Below are 6,952 nucleotides of genomic sequence, written 5' to 3' on the forward strand. Positions count from 1 at the left end.
GCCAGCGTGCAAAGTAAACTACCGGACCAGCGGCCGTACCACTCTCAAATACAGATCGGCCGCGAGGATAAACTGTAGGCGGTGGAGTCGGAATCAGCGGCCGAATTTTACGCTGTCGTTCTTGTTTGTATTTGACGCTACGATAGTCGAGCACTTAGCACTCTTCCTAGCTTGCGTACGCTAACATCACATTTGCTCAAATATAAAACTGAATTCCGATTATCGCGCTTCGTTACTGGAAATTTGGGTTGTTATTGGTCGGCGTCGTTGTCGCATTTGTTTCGTATAGTACGGAGCCCAATATCGCCCGGGAGAAAAATAAAAGATCTCGCTACGGTCTTAGTTACCTCGTTCGTGCTCTGATTATTTACGAGGTGTCGTCTGCAAGCGCCCTTTTTCTTTTTGGTAAACCGGTTGTGGGAGACCTTGAGAGACACTAGACAGCACAGAGGATCACGTTAGAAGAGGAGGAGGAAGCCACGCCCTGCTCAGCTGGGCGGTCGCACCAGCGCTTTGTGCGGCGGAAATACCGAGCCTCGGGGAAGAACTAACTTTTGCAATGGCCGGCGCCCACTGCGAGCGCAAGCTGAAGCCCCTCGTCCTTAGGCAGCACTGCAGGACAGAAGCAGTCATTCCTCAGGCTCCACCCTTTGCTAATAAAGAAGCCATTTTCAGCAAACGATGAACCGTAGCGGCCAATAGTTACCCATAAACGGGGAAAGGAGGCCGAGGGGCCAGCCGTCGCCCCAGACTGCGACGGGCTTGTAGCAGAAGTGAGAAATGTTGTACGAGTCCGCGTAGAACGCGAGTAGTCATTTATGCGATACCATTAAACAGGTCGTCTGTAAAGCGCTTTGGCCTTTTCAAGTCTGCTACCCTAGCAGAGACTATCTCGATGAGCTATGGGCTGTCACATACTGGTGTAAAAGCGTTACTCAAATTGAATCTCACGCGACCGTGGTTAGAAAAAAAAAATACCTGTTACTACTGAGTTTCTGCCTCGCAGATTTTGTTAAATTCATCAGAAAACAGGAACGTACGATATGCAGAAGTGGCCCCAGTGGATACATACAATCCGGGGCCCCCTATCTCAGCCAGCCGGCGGTCGAGCAGCGGCGGAGTGGGTCAGCGGTGTTGTCAGCAGCTGTCCGGACCACCACCCGTGCCTGGGCCGGCGCTTAACTGCGGACACGGATCACTCCTCCCATCTTCATTTTCTCTCTTTCTGCGGGGCATGGACTCTTATCGCGTTCAAATTCCTATCTGTTCACATTTTTGAACATTTAATGGCTCACATGGCTCTGAGCACTATGGGACTTAACATCTATGGTCATCAGTCCCCTAGAACTCAGAACTACTTAAACCTAACTAACCTAAGGACATCACACAACACCCAGCCATCACGAGGCAGAGAAAATCCCTGACCCCGCCGGGAATCGAACCCGGGAACCCGGGCGTGGCAAGCGAGAACGCTACCGCACGACCACGAGATGCGGGCGAACATTTAATGGTGTGTGAAAAATTTAATAGTGCCGGGGACCGATCTTTAGTAGCCCGAGCAATAAGTCGCATTCCGTGACGGTCATTCCACGGCAACAAGAAACAGGTGGTAGTGTTTCTAGGCACAAAGTGGCCGCGTCCTTCTCACGGAGTGTTCTGGCAGACAAACATTCCTCTTCAGCTGGTATCCCTCCGCCCGGGAGGTTCAGAAGCCTCCAGGACGCTAATTTCACCCTGTTTCCTTGGGCTGCCCAGCCGTGTTACACAATGGGAAACTTGTCACAAAACAAGTGAGGCACAAGTTTCCAGTTTACCGGTTAAAACGGTTCTTTTTACGACCATTCTAATATTGTAATCGGCGTGATATTTCAATCAAATTATTTCTGAACTAAAGACATTAAAAGTTTGACAGAAACTTAACTCTTAAACACAGACTAATAATACGTGTAACGTTCGCCCTAAAAGAAACTGTTCTAACGCTCTACAAATGCAACCCTCGGCACTTTGAAGCACTGAATCCTAAAGGTTGCATTCACGTGTGTACGTTTACTAGAACCAGATTTCAGTCTCCTAGAGAAATTAATAGCAGAGACGTGATTCTGAAGCCGTCAACACCCTAATGTGGACAGGACAGAGGACGCGGCTTCAGCAGCGTTCGGAGGGCCGAAAAGTGACATTTGAATGCTTCGGTACAGTTTTCGTGGCAGACGGACGAGGCCGGCCTGTACTACAGGTGGCAAAAAATAACGTAACTAATAGAAATAACAGATTATTCAGAAGCAGCAGCTACTGTGATAAACGCTCATATGATACTAGTGCCGGCCGATGTGGCCGAGCGGTTCTAGGCGCTTCAGTCTGGAACCGCGCTGCCGCTACGGTCGCAGGTTCGAATCCTGCCTCGGGCATGGTTGTGTGTGATGTCCTTAGGTTTAAGTAGTTCTAAGTCTAGGGGACTGATGACCTCAGATGTTAAGTCCCATAGTGCTTGGAGTCATTTAAACCATTTTTTTCTGATACTAGCAGTAGCAGCTATTTCAATAACTGCCAGCAGTGTCTCGAGCCATCTGTTTACCGAAGATCGTACTACGCTTTCGCGTCAACACATCTGAGAACTGGTTGCGTTTCAATGTACATCTGGTAGGTGTTATACACGCCATGGAAATAACTTTAAGACTGCGTGCGGTGTCACCGCCAGACACCACACTTGCTAGGTGGTAGCCTTTAAATCGGCCGCGGTCCGTTAGTATGCGTCAGACCCGCGTGTCGCCACTATCAGTGATTGCAGACCGAGCGCCGCCACACGGCAGGTCTAGAGAGACTTCCTAGCACTCGCCCCAGTTGAACAACCGACTTTGCTAGCGATGGTTCACTGACAAAATACGCTCTCAGTTGCCGAGACGATAGTTAGCATAGCCTTCAGCTACGTCATTTACTACAACCTAGCAAGGTGCCATTACCAGTTACTATTGAGATTATGAATAATGTACCATCAAGAGCGACGCTCATCATTAATGGATTAAAGTTAAGTATTCCACCAGCAACGTCCGTTTTTCTAAAGTCTAATTTCCTTGTCCTGTTCCAGACCTCACGCCAGCCTGCGTGAGCTAAAACGCGTGCCTTTCGGCTTCCTCTAGTATCACGGTGTTGGCTCTTCTGCCAACCCACAACATTGGCGACGAGGCAACACTGCGTTCGTAACTATACTGCCCTGATTTACTTGTGAAATGGCTTCGCCACCATCTCCAGATGTACGGTCCGAATTTTATCGCTTACAGAATCAGCAGACACAGGCCTTACTGGATGCCGTTGGACAGCTCGTCCAGGGTCAACGTGCACTGCAAAACGATGCGGCGGCCGCCGCTCCACCACTAACGCAGCCACAACACGCAGTTGCATCAACTTTTCGTCCTTTTGATGCTGCACTGGAAAGCTGGACGGAGTGGTCACGCCAATTTGGATTCCATCTCGCCGCCTACAGAATTCAAGGTAACGAGCGGCAGCCTTTTTTGTTGTCCTCCGTAGGGGTGCACACGTACCATGTGATAGTCAAATTATTTCCCTGACGCAACGTAGCAACTCTGTCCTATGTCGAAATTTTGTCTGCATTAGATGCATATTTCAAAGAATCAGTCAGTGTAGTTGCCAAACGGTATACTTTCTTTCGTACAAAACGTACAGCAGGTCAGACTAATCGGGAGTGGGTTGCAACCTTGCAAGGCCTTACTAGGGATTGTGCTTTTGAGTGTCAATGTGGACTCCCTTATTCAGTTACTATGGTGCCTGATGCAATTGCACAGAACTTTTCTGATGTTTGTATACGGGAACAGATTTTGAAACTAGTCAATCCCTCCCTTCAACAAGTGATGGACATATTGGATTGGCAGGACACACTTGACTTTGCTCAGGAATCATTTGAACCTTCGCCACCCGTGTGTCAGGTTAACCGGCCCACCAGGCGAGCTTCACGGAACAGTCAACAGTCCTCGCGCCCGGCCACGCCACTGCCGCCAGACTCTCATCCACGTGTACCACGCCGGCAAGCAAATGCATGCTAAAATCATGCCCGCGGTGTGCTACTAGACATTCGCGTGAGAACTGCCCGTCACGCCAAGCTATTTGCTTTTACTGTAATAAAAATGGACATGTTCAATGTGTTTGCCAGAAAAAGCTCAGATTGGAAGCTCAAAACCATTCCAGGCCCTTTGCTTCGCGCCAGAAAAGGAATCGAACCAAGGATACTCAAGCTCGCGAAACTTCGCCCATGGAAATTCATGTAGTTCATTCCACTCCGCCCAGTGCCACTCTCTCTAACAGTGACTGTGTTTGTCCCACAAATAGTGTGCGTCGACGTCGCCAGCACTCCGTCAAGTCGCAAGTGATTTTGTACCAGTGTCAGATCACGTTGCACAAGACAGTCGCTCTTGTCGTCAGCAGGACAATAAACTTTTTGTGGACTTGGACATTAACGGTAAAGTGATACCATTCCAGCTCGATACCGGGGCTGCAGTTTCACTGATCAATCAAGGCACTTAAAAACTGCTGGGCACACCTCCATTGCGTGTCGCAACTGTTAAGTTAACTAGCTATTCGGCTCACAAGATCCCTGTGTTAGGACAGTGCAGCCTTCTTGCAACATACTAGGGACAAACGAAACTTGTGTCATTTTACGTCCTTCGTTCTTCTTCTGCAGTGAACTTGTTTGGTTTTGATTTATTTCAGTTGTTTAACTTATCTATAGTAAATCAGGTCCTATCAGTGAACCAGACTGTGCCTTCCGACAGTGTTTCTCGTCTCTGTGAAAAATTTGCAGTCTTTTTTTGCACCGGGCCTTGGTAGCGCTCAGAACTATAAAGCACATTTGTAACTGAAAGCCCGCATCTCGTGGTCGTGCGGTAGCGTTCTCGCTTCCCACGCCCGGGTTCCCGGGTTCGATTCCCGGCGGGGTCAGGGATTTTCTCTGCCTCGTGATGGCTGGGTGTTGTGTGCTGTCCTTAGGTTAGTTAGGTTTAAGTAGTTCTAAGTTCTAGGGGACTGATGACCATAGATGTTAAGTCCCATAGTGCTCAGAGCCATTTGAACCATTTTTTTTTGTAACTGAAAGTAAACGCGCAACCGAAATTTTTCAGAGCGCACAATGTTCCCCACGCATTGTGTGATGAGGTCACAAAAACATTACACGATTTGGAATTACAAGGTGTAATTGAACGTGTGCAGGCTTCTCTCTGGGCATCACCCTTAGTAATTTTGCCAAAACCTTCGGGAAAATTGAGACTTTGTGTGGACTTCAAGGCAACAGTGAATCCACAACCAGTGACTGCAACTTTTCCTTTACCCCGCCTGGAAGATCTTTTTGACAAACTGTGCTCGGGTAAATATTTTTCGAAGTTGGACCTTGCAGATGCGTACTTGCAAATACCGGTGGACGAAGAATCCCAGCGCACTTTGGTGGTTAACACGCATCTTGGTTTGTATCGATTCAAACGACTGCCATTCCGGTGTGCATCCGCCACTGCATTGTTTCAGCAATATCTACAAACTGTTTGTGCGTCGGTCCCTACTGCAGCAAACTATCTGGACGACGGAATGCGAACGCGCCTTTGCCAGTTGAAATCGGCGTTGCTTTCCAATACTTGCCTTAGGCCATTCGATCCCCTGAAGCCCCTTTTGTTGATGGTGGATGCATCGGATTTCGGGATCGATGCTGTGCTTGCGCACAAAGATGGTTCGCACGATCGCCCTATTGCCTTTGCGTCCAAATTGCTCTCGTCTGCGCAACGAAATTATTCACAGATCGAGAAAGAAGCACTGGCTCTCGTATTTGGTGTTAAAAGTTTCATGATTTCTTGTATGGTCGTCACTTTACCATCATCACAGACCACAAACCTTTGACATCGCTTTTTCATCCGACCAACCCTATACCTCCACGTACAGCGCAGATATTCATTTCCGATTGATTTTCGTCGGGTAGCTACAGCCACAGCTGCCGACCCTGTCCTTGCTACCGTTCTGAGTTTTGTTGCTACGCAATGGCCCTTGTCCAAGTCATGGATCGGGGATCCGTTGGTTCGCCGATTTTTTGCTCACAAGGAGAGACTTTTTGTACGACGTGGTGTTTTGCTGTTGCGTTCTGATAATGATCAGTCTAGGGTCGTGGTCCCACGTTCGTTACAGTCCTCTGTCTTACAGCTTCTCCACCAAGGACATTGGGGTATAGTGAGAACGAAACAACTTGCTCCTCAGCACTGTACTTGGTTCGGAATCGATGCCGCGATTACGAATATGTGCTCTTCTTGCATGGTGTGTGCCGAACAACAATCAGCACCACCGCGGAAATTCTTTGCATGGCCAAAAGCCACTTACCCTTGGCAACGCTTACACATCGATTTTGCTGGTCCATTCTGGAATGCTCGATGGTTGGTTGTGGTAGATTCATTCAGTAATTTTCCTTTTGTTGTCCGGATGTCTTCTACGACGTCTTCTGCCACCATCCAAGCGTTATCTGCTATCTTTTACATTGAAGGTCGTCCACAGACTATTGTTTCCGACAATGGCTCACAATTCATGTTCGCAGAATTTCAGTCATTCTGCAAGGCCAATGGTATTCAACATCTGACGTCCGCGCCGTTTTCGCCACCGTCAGACGGTGCCGCTGAACGATTGGTCAGGACTTTCAAGTGACAGATGTTGAAGTTGAAAGAGTCACATTCTCGGGAGGACGCGTTATGGCTCTTTTTGTCCTCGTATCGCTCTCAGCCCCGAGATGGTCGCTCGCCGGCTGAGTTGCTCCATGGTCGTCCTCATCGAACCTTGATGTCTTTGCTACATCCGCCGCATCAGGTTCCTGTGCAGCGGCAGACACCTGCTTTTGCCCCAGGCGACGTTGTCTACTACCGCAACTATTGAGGTTCACGGCGTTGGCTCGTAGGGCGCATTCTTCGCTGCCTCGGCCGCG

The sequence above is a fragment of the Schistocerca cancellata genome, chromosome 5 (genome assembly GCF_023864275.1).
Source record: "Schistocerca cancellata isolate TAMUIC-IGC-003103 chromosome 5, iqSchCanc2.1, whole genome shotgun sequence".
Classification (NCBI taxonomy): Eukaryota; Metazoa; Arthropoda; class Insecta; order Orthoptera; family Acrididae; genus Schistocerca; species Schistocerca cancellata.